At 33.9% G+C, this 15,627-nt stretch overlaps 1 long non-coding RNA gene across 1 annotated transcript; it reads left to right on the top strand.

Moving 5' to 3' along the window:
* Positions 1 to 2,439: 2,439 nt before the first annotated feature.
* Positions 2,440 to 14,238, top strand: LOC148622510 (uncharacterized). Its single transcript, XR_015920668.1, has 3 exons — positions 2,440 to 2,918; positions 12,099 to 12,318; positions 12,835 to 14,238. It is a non-coding gene; the product is annotated as an uncharacterized LOC148622510 (long non-coding RNA).
* Positions 14,239 to 15,627: the final 1,389 nt, after the last annotated feature.

Here is a 15,627-nt window from a genome sequence, read left to right as displayed (position 1 = left end):
CATAAAAAGTCAAGTCCGGGGTAGACAAACGAGGAAAGGACAACTATGACCCGTTGAATAAATCAGTTTTCATGGTGTTGATGGATACACCATAACGATCCATGAGTTCATGATGACGACCATAAAACTTCAGTAGTGATGACTTCAATCTTGTAACATAACCCTGTTCCAGAAGCCTATTTGTTAGAGTTTAATTGCGATACAAAAAGTCTACGTAGTTTCGGCAAGCTCTGGCATAACGTATGAGTTGTGATATGAACACTCCATACGCAGGTGCTGAAGGGATGTTGCCACAGATGAAAGGAAAGTTGACAATTCTGAATGAAAAGTCATCACGTTTGTCGTAAAGTTTGGTCCAGAGTTTTCCTTTACCATCGATTTCTATGTGTAGTTCAAGATATGAGACTGACTTCACACTGTCTGTAGTATGCTTTATCTCAAGTTCTTTTGGGTAGATGCGATGTATCAAATCCCCGAAATTAGGATTGTTTAAAGATAATACGTCATCTATATGGCGGAAACTGAGATTGAAGGATCTAGCCAAACGTAATTCTTTCTTTCTGATCAGATCAGCTATAAAGTCAGCCTTATAAGAGTGAAGGATTAGGTCAGCAAGTAAAGGAGCACAATTTGTTCCCATTGGAATGCAGACCGCTTGTTGAAAAAAGACGTCCACCACACTGGATAAATATGTTGTCGATTAAAAATTCCAACATTTTGTAAACATCTTCTGTATATTTGGAAGATGATTGGAATTATTTCTTACAAAGTATGAGGAATCTCTACCTAGAACTATATACTTGTATCTAGGTGTACCATCTTGTTTGAAAAAACAACGATGTATAATGTTTTTAGGTCGGGATTTTAACTGAGTATGGGGAATAGAAGTATACAGTGTTGAAATATCATAGGTTTTAATGCTAATATATTCTGATAATAGTCTTGAACTAATTGTCTCCAAGAGATCTTCCGAATTTGTCTGGATCCACATTTAATTAATGCCACTACGGGAGTAACAAGTGTTGAAGTAGGACTGCAGACCCTCTTTGACAGTTGTGAGTATAGAAGTTAAAAGTTTTGAAAGAGGTTTGGTGGTACATTTTGCAGATCCAGCTATGAAACGTTGTTTGCATGGATTCTTGTGGAGTTTAGGAATCCAGTACATAGACGGTAAATTACAATCATCGTCTTTGGTAGAGAGACCAAAAGAGGATAGCACAGATTTATGGTTTTCCACAATCTCTTCTTTGATGTGTGGTAGCAGTATAGGTCTTATCACTGCTATTATTTTCTACGGCTACCTCTGATAATAAACATTGGATGTAAAACGTTTTGCAGACAAAAACAATGTTGTTTTGGGCTTTGTCTGCTGGTACGACAACATATTTGTCATGTATAGTAGACAATGTTTTTGCTACATCGTGGTCTTTGAAAACTGATGTAGCCTTGGCACTCATTAACCTACTTAAAAGTTTCATTCACGGTCTTTAACCACTCTGAAAGAGAATCAATGTCTTCTTGTTCTCGTTTTATCCATTTTCTTGCGTAGTCCTCGACAACATCCATAAATCTTTAAAGTTATAATTCCAATTTATGGAGCGTGGTTCACGGTACTTGGGACCTTTAGAAAGGATATTACGCAGAGATTCGTTTTCGATGATGGTTAAATCTCCCGTAACGACGTGATCAGAAAGACCGTATTTGAATGGAGAGGTTTTGCAAGAACAGTCAGTTGGTTTAGCCTTGAAGTCCTCAATCTCGAGGTTCTACAATAGCCTTTTATAATTAAAATTGTTTAATGCAATGGGTGAAGTATAGGAATATGAAATAATTGGTATGGATTTGTATTTGAAATATGGGGGAATTTTGTTGGTAACGTTTTAGTGATGGAGGATGTTAGCCAAATTAATTTCATCTATACATTTGTTGACAAACGGTAGTGGAAGAAATGATCGTTTTTCTTCACCTTGACTTTTCACACAAACTACTTTAAAGAGTCAATATTCAAGTAATAATCCATTTTATCGCCTCATTTAGCTTCGCAAGATTATAACTCCGTCGATATACATGTTAAAGAATTCAAACTTCCCAAGTATTTAAACTCATGCCAAAAGATGGACCGATACCACGAAAATGACCGACTTTTTGCAATTTTATAAACATCAGATAGTACCTACGGGGCGCCGAATGGGACTTGATTTTTTTGTAATCAAAATCAATTTTGTGAGACAAAATTCAATTTTGTGTCACAAAAGTCAATTCTGCGTTATGGAGGATACATCATCCCATAGACAGTAGATTTTCATGGGGCGGTCCAGACAATAGTCGTTTAGATTATTTTCTCATTACAGAGTCGTTTCCTGTGTCATCTCACATTGGGGTTAGTTATAGATCAAACCATTCACGAGTGTCCATTGTCTTAAAATTTATTAACCAAAGTAGAGGGAAGGGAGTATGGAAATTTAATAACAGTCTTTTGCATGAAGTTGACTTTGTCACCAAGGCAAAAGATGATATAAAAATGTATTAGCAGAATATGAATGTGATCCACTCGTTAGTTTCGATGATGAAGATAAGGAATACACCATTGATTCCCAATTATTATGGGAAATGATTAAATTTAGAATACGTGGATCTGCTATATCATTCTCACCTTTTTTAAAAAGTGAAAGAGACTAAAGAGAAAATGAGTTACAGATTGGATTAATTAGTCTAAATGAAAATTTTATACAAAATCCCACGTGAGGAAATGGATAATGTTGGGTCTCAGATAAAAACTTTGAGAGAAAAGGCGCAGGTTATTACAACAAGGGCAAAAGCAAGATGGCGGGTAGAGGAAGAAAGGGAAGCAAATTATTTCTGTAATTTAGAGAAGAAGCATTATTTAGAAAGGGTCATACCAAAGATATTTTTAGACGGTAATACTGTGATAGTTGAACCTGAGCATATTCGCAGGGAGCAGAATTTTTTTTTACAACAAATTATATACCAGCGCTCTGACCCAGTGTTAGGCGATTACCACAGAGAGAAATTTCTTCAATATGATAACCAATATATTACTAAACCTACTGAGGAAGAGGTTGGTCTCTGTGAGTTTCGTCTGACACTTCAGGAATGTCTGTCCTCTCTAAAAACATGAAAAATTCGAAGTCGCCGGGCATAGATGGGTTTACAGTAGAGGTTTTTCTGGAATGATATTAAGATATTTTTGTGGAAATGCTTAAATAAAGCCTTAGACAAAGGCAATTTTTCGATTAGTCAGAGACAGGGGGTTATTACTTTTTGACCTGATTGAAAAACTGAGGATGATATTCCTGGGTTATTACTGCTGGTGGATTTTGAGAAGGCTTGATACTGTTGTATGGTCATTTATTGAAGAGACTTTGAAATTCTATGGTTTTGGTCCGACCTTCATTAAGTGGATGTTATTCAGACACTTCTAGTACAGTTCTGAATAACGGACACATATCAGAATTGTTTACTTTAGAAAGGGGAGTGCCCCAAGGTGACCCGCTGTTACCTTATCTATTTATTATGGTTTTAGAGTTTCTGAGTGCAGCAATTAAAAATGACCCAAATGTGACCGGTGTCGTGGTAGGGGACTCTGAGTTATTACTAAGTCAATAAGCGGACGACTCTTCTTTGGTCCTGGATGACAGTGAAATTTCATCAGAAAATTCCTTATAACTCTTTGACAAATTCTCGGAGTGTGCTGGTTTGAGAGTAAATATTGACAAGACAGAAGCAATATGGATTGGTTCAAGAAAGGGATGTGAGGAGGAAATTCTTCCTCACAAAAATTTTAAAATGGAATCACGCGGGAAGGTTTAAATTACTGGGCATATGGTTTGAATTAACAAAGGTTGACAAAACCATTTGCAATTTTTATGATAAAATTCAGAGCATCAAGTCTCTAATTAACACATGGACTTATAGAGAACTGACATATTAGAAGGATAACTGTTATCAAGGCCTTAGCTCTTCCTATTTTAGTACAGGTGTTAACAGTGCCTCCAAATCCCCCTGATACCATCCTAAGGGAGACTCAAAATATTTTCTTTTTTTTGGGGGGGGGGAATGGAAAACCAGACAAGATAAAGAGATCTGTCATTATTAATGATTTTGAGGAAGGAGGTCTTAAAATTCCAGATATTGTATCATTCTGATACAGCCTAAAGTTTAGTTGGCTTTATAAGATCCTCAAAATTACTCCCCTTGGAACATTCTCTTGATAGATTATATACAGAGATGGGGTGGTGATGAGATATTGTATGCCTCCTCTGAGGGTCTTTGTCTTGTGGCACAAAAACTAAATTCTTTTTGGAGAGATGTATTTATCCATTTTTCTATTTTGAACGACACAAAAGATCCAAATGATATGGATGTTGATTCCCTTCTAAAACGGTCCTTATGGCTTAACCCATTTTTGAAAATAGGGAAAAAACTGTGCATTAAACCTAAGTTCTCAGAGAATGGTATATTTTTCATAAATGATCTGATATCTAATCAGAATAGTTTTTATTCTTATGATGAATTTAAAGGGAAATACAATGTAAATGTTAACTTTTTAGAATATTATGGAATTATTAGTGCCATACCAGGCAGATGGAAAGCATCAATTGTAATAAATCGCCAAACATTGAAGATTAATGATTTGGCTTCCTTTTTTAAAAAATGGTTTCATGAGCTAGGTATTTAAATACCTTTCAATGCAAAAGAAATTATTTTTGGGGTAGATGAGGAACATCCTTTTAAAAATGATTAACCAAGTGCAACTGTTTTTGAAGTATTATATATTTAAGTGCAGATGTAAAAATGTTAATCCGTGTGTTAATGGTGGAATAGAATACTTTAAACATTGTATTAAGATAAATATTCTACTTGTTACCTATCCCCTACACAAAAAGAGAAAATTATTACAAAATGGATGCCTTTGGATGCGGTAATAGACTAAATCGATATAGCTTTTAATACATGAACTTTAAATTCTGTAGTATATAATTCATAATTATGATGATTTTTATTTCATGAACTGAACTTCTTTCTTGTTGTACATGTTTGTGCATTGTGTTTGTCTTACATGTTTCCCCTTTCAAAATAAAAAAAAATTGAAAAAAAAATTCTGTGTCACAAAATTCAATTCTGTAACACAAAATTCAATTTTGTGTTACAGAAGTCAATTTCGTATGCAAATTAGTTTACATAATCCTTTATATGCAAATGAATTCAAATTGTGCAGCATCATGTACACGTGTATCACAAACTTAAAGCATTCACTGCAATACAGTGGATAAGGTACGAATTGCACGGTTATATTAAAGAAAATAAGTGAAAGAAATATCGGATATCGTAATCGTATAACCCATGTCACTTAATCTTGAATTTAAAGATAGTAAAGATAGATCATTTGAGCATTTGTAAACGACGAGGAAACGAAAGTTAGACACGTACTATGTCGGTTTTTCATCTCGCCCGACCTGTTCCAACTCAACCGAATTTTTTGTGTCATACATCAATAGAATTGGAATGAAATAAGGAATCTACCTGTATCTGGCAAAAAATCGTGAGAGATAGTGGAACAAAATAATTTTTCGCCGACTTTGACAGATTAACAAATTTCACCGCACAACATATTTTTAATATGATTTTCTTGGCTAATCTGACGATTCATTTATTTTTCTAGCAAATTTTGGGACAAATACATTAACAGAAATTATCTTGTCAAATTTTTACAAATTTGGTTGCGATTAACAGGTCGGGCAAAAGCATTTTATAGTTGATCACGTGATTCACCAGGGAAAATCCCAATAAATCGAAAGTAGAAAAATCGCGTATTTTAAAACCTGTCTATCAAACAAAGTTCAATGAAAACGTATTATAGCAATCTTATTAATTACAAAACTGTTTGCTGTAGAATACAACTGAAAAGATTCTTTTTAATTTAACTTAAAACGGCCTTATCCGTCCTGCGTTGCTCAAAATAATCGGCAACCTGCGTCTGCGAGACCCGCGGTTACTATATCCAATGAGAAAGAAACCTTCTTACAAAATCGTGATGAGAGAATTCATTTGCATATCCAAATGATTCTGTAAACTAATTTGCATACAAAATTCAATTTTGTCTCACAATATTGTCTTTTGTGATAAATTCAGTTTTGTCACACAAAATTGACGTTTGTGACACAAAATAGACTGTGATACAGAATTGATTTTTGTGATACAGAATTGATTTTTGTGACACAAAATTGAAAATTTGTAGTATGTTATAAATTTTGTTAATCAGAATTCATTTTTGTTGAACAAAATTCACCTTTGTCTGTCCCGCTTTATGGTTTCTTTGATTACGGTCAGACAATATAACAGCGAAAGTGGAAAAATAATGATAACTAGAACAAGAGATGATTAGATCTGAAGGATCATGAAGGGCTCCCAATACCGGCCTCACCTGAGACTCCAAACAGTCTCAAAAACTCTAAATTTGGATTCTGCATACTATTTCACCTTAAAATTTGGATTCAGTAAGACATTTGTACCCTTAAACAAGAGTTTCCTCAAAATCATAGAATTTGGGGGAGAAAATATGTTACCATGGCAACGACAACTTACAAATCATCTTGTGAACTTAAATTCAGAATGTAATTTCAACCCTAAAAACAAAGTTTCATCATAATCGGAGTTTTTCCAATTTTGGAGAGGAAAATGGGTAACCATGTCAACGGCGACTATTGAATCATCTTGCATATCAGCATATCATTTTTACCCTACAAACCAAATTTCATTAAAATCGGAGTATTTTTGTAGGCTAACTCTATCAATGTTCCAAATTTCAAGTTCCTGACTACCCAAGTTTCAGAGATATTGCAATGTATTATATTTTAACATTTTTTTCTCCTTTTTAGCGTTTTTTTTTCAAAATGGCTGACTTTTTCAAAATTTTTAAACGCTTATTAATCATTCCAGGTGGTACCGCATATGTGTTTCAATTTTCATGAGACTCCGCTGTACGGTTTTTGAGTTCGCAGTCGAACAAAATTTCGGAGCGGAAAGTGGAATAATGATAATGATAGCTACAATTGTTCTGGCAAGCAATAGCGAATGTCGCCCCTGACAATAGTTTAAGTTTCAAATTTTAAAAAAAAATGTTATAATGCCTAATCAACTTTGTCAATAGACCAGTTTTCAAATTGTAGACACTTTGGTTGCTGAGATAATGCGATGTCCTAGACTGTGACCTGAGGCATCCATTTTTAAAATGGCGATATTTTGCCAAACATTTACTTGGATTCGAAGATCTGACCAAGATCAATTATATTACCAAGTTACATTAAAATTGTTCAATTAAAAAAAACTTATGGCCATGGTTTGAATGAATTTTGTTATCTGTGAAACTTTTAGTTTTTGCGTTGCTATGACAACTGACAACATATCGATTCACTTTTTTACTTAATATCATAAGGCTCACTAAGTTCCATCTTCTTCCAAATTTCAAGATTCTAGCCACCTAGGCTTCCGAAATGTTGCAATATCCTAAATGATTACCTTAAGCTTCCATTTTGAAAATGGCGGCATATTGATAAAAATACATTTTATGAATCCCGAGATTTTAATAAGTCACAGAATACAACAAAATTTCATTCAAATTGCCAACTGAACAAAAAGTGTAGGCGTGAGAAAAAAGTGGATTCCGGTATCATGAAAATTTCCATTTTTTCGTCGCCATGGCATCTAACAACATATCGAGTCAGTTTTTCAGATCCTCTCTATGAAAGTTCATATTTTAGAAAAAAAAATTACCATCCTACGAACATTCCTGTTCTAAGTAAAAACTATCGTAGGGAAAGAGAGGGTTACTGGATTCGCAGATTAGGTACTGCAATACCTTACGGATGCAATGACAAGAACAATAGTATAGGAAACCTTTCAAGCCAATATAACAATAGCATAAATGTGATGAGTTTATTTGACAAAAATCAAAGACGGGAAAGGAGTCATAGCCATCGCCAGTATACGTCACTTAAATTACATGATGTTCCCATAGATGGTCTCCTTCCTTTCATACAAAAACTTGTTGGACTTCATCACATTAGAACCATACTCTACTCCATACCTCTCACTCTACTACACTCCCTATACAAAACAAGTCTTGACACTCCTGTTTCTGTTTACAGACTTGTTGCCATCATTTTGGATATTGGTTTCTACAGACTCATTAAACCAGTTTGTGTGAAAAATCAAGATGAAGAAAAACAATCTTCCACTACCGTTTGTCAACAGAGGTATAGATGCAATTAATTTGGCTAACATCCTCCATCACAAAAACGTTACCAACAAAATTCCCCCATATTTCAAATACAAATCCATACCAATTATTTCATATTCCTATACTTCACCCATTGCATCCAATGTTTTTAATTATAAAAGGCTATTGCAGAACCTCGAGATTGAAGACTTCAAGGCTAAACTACCTGACTATTCTTGCAAAACCTCTCCATTCAAATATGGTCCTTCCGATCACGTCGTTACGGGAGATTTAACCATCATCGAAAACGAATCTCTGCGTAATATCCTTTCTAAAAGTCCCAAGAACCGTGAAACACGCTCTATAAATTGGAATTATAACTTGAAATTTCTTATGGATGCCGTGGATGACTACGCAAGAAAATGGATAAAACGAGAACAAGAAGACATTGATTCTCTATCAGAGTGATTAAAGGCCGTGAGGCCATTAATTTTGAAACGAATGAAACTTCTAAGTAGGTTAATGAGTGCCAAGGCTACATCAGTTTTCAAAGACCACGATGTAGCAAAAACATGGTCTACTATACATGACAAAAATGTTGTCGTACCAGCAGACAAAGCCCAAAACAACATTATTTTTGTCTGCAAAACGTTTTACATCCACTGTTTATTATCAGAGGTTGGCGCAGAAATCAATAGCAGTGATAAGACCTATACTGCTACCACACTCTCAAATGAAGAGATTGTGGAAAACCCCCCAAAAAAAATGATCTCGCTACCAAGGATGATGATTGTGATTTACTGTTCATGTACTGGATTCCTAAATTCTACAAGAATCCATACAAACAATGTTACATAGCTGGATCTGTAAAATGTACCACCAAAACCTCTTTCAAAATTTTTAACTTCTATACTCACAACTGTCAAAGAGTGTCTGCAGTCCTACCACAACACTTGTTACTCCCGTAGCGGTATTAATTCAATGTGGATCCTGAAAAATTCGAATATTTTGGAGATAAATAATTCAAGACTATTATCAGAATATATTAGCATTAAAAACTATGATTTTTTAGCACTGTATACTTCTATTCCCCATACTCAGTTAAAATCCCGACTAAAAAACATTATATATGGTTATCATTCCAAAAAAAGATGGTTCACCTAGATACAAATATATAGTTCTTGGTAGAGATTCCTCATACTTTGTAAGAAATAATTCAAAATCATCTTCCTAATATACAGAGGAAGCTGTTTACAAAAATGCTGGATTTTTATTCGACAACATATTTGTCATGTGTGGTGGATGCGTATTTCAACCAACGGTCGTCATTCCAATGGGAACAAATTGTGCTCCTCTACTTGCTGACCTACTCCTTCACTCTTATGAGGCTGACTTTCTAGCTGATCTGATCCGAAAGAAAAAATATCGTTTAGCTAGATCCTTTAATCTCAGTTTCCGCTATATAAATGACGTATTATCTTTAAACAATAATAATTTCGGGGATTTAATACCTCGCATCTGCCCCCAAAGAACTTGAGATAAAGGATACTACAGACAGTGTGAAGTCAGCCTAATCTTGACCTACACTTAGAAATCGATGGTAAAGGAAAACTATTGACCAAACGTGATGACTTTTTATTCAGAATTGTCATCAGTGGCAACATGCCTTCAGAACATGCGTATGGAGTATTCATATCACAACTCATAAGTTATGCCAGAGCTTGCCGGAACTACGCAGACATTTTGTATCGCGCAAGAATTCTAACAAATATGCTTATGAAACATTTATGTTGCTACAAGTTTGAAATCATACAAGGTTATGGTCGTCGTCATGAACACGTGGATCGTTACGGCGTATCCATCTGCACCATGAAAACGGGTTTGTTCAACGTGTCATAGTTTTCCTTTCCTCTGTCGTCTACCCTGGACTTGACTTTTTATGTGACACTCGCCGGATGTTTCTACAATAGCAGAGCACGCTTGCCCTACCAGTGCACCTGGTCCATGCTCCATTTTTTTTTTTCAGTGGAGTTCGAGTTACTCATTTGCTTTTGCTACTTTGTATGTATTATTTTTATTACTTTATGTTCTTTGTTGTGTATATCTTTTTTCCATTTGAAATTTTGGCGAAAAAATCGTTTCCATGACAATATTAAATCGTCTTTAAACCTCAATATTTGAAATTGGCATGTTGTTTTCACCATAAAAACTCATTTGTCTTCAAATCGGAACATGGCGAATTTGGTGTTCAAATTGGTGGTCAATAATGGTATAATAGCAAAAGGTTTTCCATATTGGTTGAGTTATTGGTCAAGGGCTAGCCATATTGGACTTCAACTACGTCCAATATGGTTAGCATCGGACCAATAACTAAGCCAATATGGAAAACCTTAGGCAATAATACTATAATATTATTTGGTGTAAACATTGTTACAACTAGCAGTCAGTCATAATGCTGTTCAATTTTACCTGTATCAAATAAATGTAAATCAGCAAAATGTTGGTTTTGTTCCCAGCTGCCTCCCATTATGACTACTCTTTTCTCAACAGCTGTAGAAGAATGAAAGGAACGAGGCTCTGGTTGTCTCCCTTCAATTTACAATCTTTCCATTTCCAGGCATCATTTAAATAATAATTTTGTGTCTTATTATGACTGACTGCTAGTTGTAAATATTATAGTATTATTGCCTAAGGTTCATATTGGCTTAGTTATTGGTCCGAGGCTAGCCATATTAGACTAAGGTGTAGTTGATGTCCAATATGACTAGCCCAGGACCAATAACTCAGCCAATAAGCAAGGCCAATATGACGTATTAGACGGCTAAATCCCGTACTGGCGCACTTTCGTATTTTGTATTGTACTGGCAGTTTTGTCATATTTAGGCTAATATTAGAACGTTAGTCAATAATGAATCTTAAAGTGACAAAGCAAGATTATTTCTAAGGGTTATAGCTTACCTTATGTTTAAGTTGTAGCAGATTGGGATCCTGATGCTAAAGACTTAGAACATAGTACAGATATCTTTAAAAGTTCAATCAGAAAAAGTGTACATGAAAATCTGGGACAATGAATTGTGGTCTTATTATACTTATTCAACAGTTTCATTATGGATAAACTACTCAAAAACTATACTCGGCGTCACATAAATAACATACTGTTAAAATTTGAATAAAAATATTTTCTACGACTTTATTGACACCTACCGTCGTTTAAATTGTCTTAAATGACTTGCTCATTCGTTTAGCCACACAGCTTCTCAAAAACAAGTCGCTTATAAGCTTAAATCATGCGTAACAAATCCTTACGGGAAAATCCCATACCAATATCCGCCATGTTGGTTTTTACGGGACGATTTGTTTACAAACGAAGTTCGTAAGTTCCCGTCGAACTCCGGTGACAATCGTCTGCTTAATCAACTTCTCGGTATTGTACGTTGTTCGCGTAAAATAAATCCGAGATATCCGAAATAACGCCGAAGTGCATTCTGGGTTCTTCGGTTTTTGGACAAACCATTTAAACATAAACAACATCTCCTAGCAACCCGATCACTGTAAACCTGCCGACTTTTTACAATGTAAATATTGGCACCTAGAATTAAAATCTGACCGGAATTTAACGATTCAATGTTTAGGGAGAAGCCGTTTGGCTAAACGAATGAGCAAGTCATTTAAGACAATTTAAACGACGGTAGGTGTCAAAAAAGTCGTAGAAAATATTTTTATTCAAATTTTAACAGTATGTTATTTATGTGACGCCGACTATACTTGATATATTTTTAATCAAACTAGGGATGATGGCTACGAATGGTTTGCCTCCCAATGTTATAAGCCTTTTAGCTTGTGTATTTTTCTGATGTAGGAACAACATCTGGTATTACTTTACTAAAAATAATTTTATAAAAAAGAAACACATGAATGGTTACAGCCAAAAGTGAATGGGGATTTACCAAGTGAACGGGAACAACATTCTGTAGCTGTAGTAGACAATAAATTGATCCTGTTTGGAGGAACAAGATATTTTAGTGCTGAGATCATGCAGTGTTAGACATTCTGTAATGATTTATACATATCTGATATAGGTATTACTTTTGTTGTTCTTAAAACTGAATTCTAAACTATTTACCCAAGATGAGCACAGAAAAGGGTTAAAGTTCTGTTCTTATGAACATGATACAAAATTATTAGACGTTATTTTGATACAACAATGATTTAGGCTTCAAAAGTGAATGCAAGTAAATGTGAGATACATTCTTTTTTTTTCATTTCCCTAGTATTACAGATATTTATAAATAGCAATGAAAATCCTACTTCTTTGTGATGAAAAACAGAACCAAAATGCAAATAGCACACCGATGAAGCCAAGAGTTGAAAGAAGCAAACAATAACATACTTCTGCATAGATTTATTTGAGACAAATTTTCCATTCTTTACCTTTTTCACTTCTAAAACTGCCTGACTAAAGATTGAAATTGACCTGGGTTATCCTTTGAATGAAGTCTTTTCCAATTTTATATTTATATTTTATATGAATTTATAACTGTATTGTCTGTTAAATACTATGCCTTAAATATTGAATAAGGAATACATTTTTACAGGTGACTTTTTAAAAGGCAAATCAACACTGCAAGCAACAAATGGACACACAGAAGCCTCCTCTTCCTAATGTTATGTTAAATGCTCATCTGTACATTATTTTATCTTTGTATATTCTTGTTACCTAGCCTGCACCAAAGAGCCATTTTAGATATTGACATCACTTGCCATCTGTTGTTGTTGTCAAAATTCTTCTCCTCTGACACTATTTTGACCAATTATAATCAAACTTTTTTATCTGTACAAAAAACATAGCCGTTGTTACTAAAAACAGAACATAGGGGTCAGATAGGTTTTTTGCATATATCTCCAAAATTATTAGGTTTAGCAAAAACATGTTCAGCATGTTAAGATCTATGTTTGGTTAAATTTTCATGCAAATCTGTGATGCCTTGTTGGAGTTGTTCCCCTTTTTGACAATTGTTTTGCTTTAATGTTATAACTTTCAAAATTTTCTTTTGCTTTAATGTTATAACTTTCAAAGTTTTCTCCTCAGAGACTACTGGAAGTCTGGCAAATTGGTTTTTTGCTCAAAATTTTCCTCTGCTTCATTATTTTTTTTGCTGAGTTACAGCCCTAAGAAAATAAAGGCAAAAACTGAGTTACTGAACGTTTTTGTTTACAAGTTTGCATTTTATTCTCATATCAACAGATTTTTCTCTTGGTACTGGATTTTTTGTGACATGCTCCTCAGAATGCTTGTTTAATTTCTGATGTTTCATTTGGTATTGAAGTTTTATATTTTACAAGTTTGGATTACAGACATGATTTTTTTCAGTTGTTTAGCGGAATTCAGCTATTTCAAATCAGGATTTTACCGTTACAATTCTCTTTTTAATTGTATATTTACTTTCAATTTTGCCTATTTCCGCTTTGTTTGTAGATCTCGTAAAATCATGTCTGTGATTAACACTGTGTACATAACATGAATAACATGACCTCATATTTAATTGTTTAGGACTGTTCATAAATTATTAAGTAAAACTCCGATAAGAATCATGCAAAATGTGATTCATGATTGGAAAGCCTACATATTGTTATTTTTGATATTTTGTTTTAAATGTTAAAGTAAACAGAAAGTAATATGTGACTTTTCATATAGCTCTTGTTTTTGGGAGATAAAAATTATTTAGAATGTACTGTTGAATTCAAAACTAAGGGAAATTAATCTGTATATGACAGCAAAACACAACAGAAACTACTGGACTTGAAATTTTAATCCTCTAAGTGCAGACAGATTGGAATGAATAATTAAACATTTCATTTTATAGACCTATAAAGCAACTTAATAACAAAAATTAAAATGTGTAGTCTCTTTGTTGGGGGTGAATCACATATTACAGAACAGCTGCCATTTTTATTTTCTTTCACATTATATATATATCTCTCTCTTGTAGCTCTATTTACATGCAATACATATTATTACATTGTACCAGATGAATAATGCAATATATTCAATGTAGATTAAAATGCTAGTCTTACTTTTATTTGAATGATTTTGTGTTATAAACTTGTATCTTTAAGTTAAGAATCGATATTTAGGATAAACATCATTTTGAATATTTTGAGATTAGTTTTATGCACAAAATTTTAATTTTAATACATTTTATTTTTTCAAAAAGGTAGACAAGGACACTAAGTACTTTTTGCCTTGTCTGTGACAATGATTCACAGGTGTCAGCCTCTATGTTAAGATTCTAATGTTAAGTTTTCAGATTACACTAGTTTAATATGAAGCAATATGTCAATCATATTTGGTATGCTGTTGCATTAGTATCACTACGTTACACATCAGTTTCATGCATATGCCCCTGCCGTCACAGTCTAAGGACATTGAAATTTCTTTTTAAATATTATCTTACATGATCTTGTGCTAGTTCAATGGTTGCATTGCTATCCCTTCATTTCATATTAAATCATATGCCACTGTCACTATCAGATTTGGAGTACAAGAGGAGCACCATATTCCTTTGAAAACATTTTTTATGATTAAAAAAATTATAAAGTATGGATATTTTTTCTTTTTAGATCATTAAATGTATTGATTCCCTAACCAATGAATTAATGACATCTTCTTTCTGTCCCATCATCAATTAAAACTTTGTTGTGAACACTCTTGAATTTGTTTTGGTCTTGCAGGGTTCGCACAGGTGCTCAAAATCCTTGAAAGTACTGGAAAACGAAAAGTCGAAAAATAAGGACTTGGAAGTACTTTAATTGCAAAAGAAGTCCTTAAAAGTCCTGATAATCTGACATCCTTTCAAATCAATATAAAAGTGCTGTTAAATTGCAGAAAAGAACATTTTCTGACCATCGGACAATTTAGCGTGGTACAAAAGGTATACGTAGTTATGGCCATTTCTGGCATAATGTATGAGTGGTTATATAAAAAACGCAGGTGCTGAAGGGATGTTACCACAAATGAAAGGAAAATTGACGATAAGAATAAAAAGTCATCGCGTGTGTCGTATAGTTTGGTCAATAGTTTTCCTTTTCCATTGACCCCAAAGTGTAGGTCAAAATATGATGCAAACTTCACAGTGTCTGTAGTATTCAGACCTTGCAAAAATAAATATTTTTCCCATTTGTATGGGGCATACGCCTAGAATGCCTTTACTTGGATATGTGCCTGGCCTATTAGTCATAGAACATTAACTAATATAAAATTACAAATTATTTCTTATGATAAATAACCTTTCTGTAAACTTTAATTTATAGTTTACAGAGTAATTCTTGATTTTGGTGTTCCTATAACCTGGAACTATGGTACTATTTTATTTTACATTTATACCTAG

The sequence above is a fragment of the Perna viridis genome, chromosome 3 (genome assembly GCF_037379345.1).
Source record: "Perna viridis isolate PV_CMFRI_1.1 ecotype Kerala chromosome 3, ASM3737934v1, whole genome shotgun sequence".
NCBI lineage: Eukaryota > Metazoa > Mollusca > Bivalvia > Mytilida > Mytilidae > Perna > Perna viridis.
The sequence above is the reverse complement of the archived record's forward strand: the minus strand, read 5'-3'. Positions and strand labels throughout refer to the sequence as shown.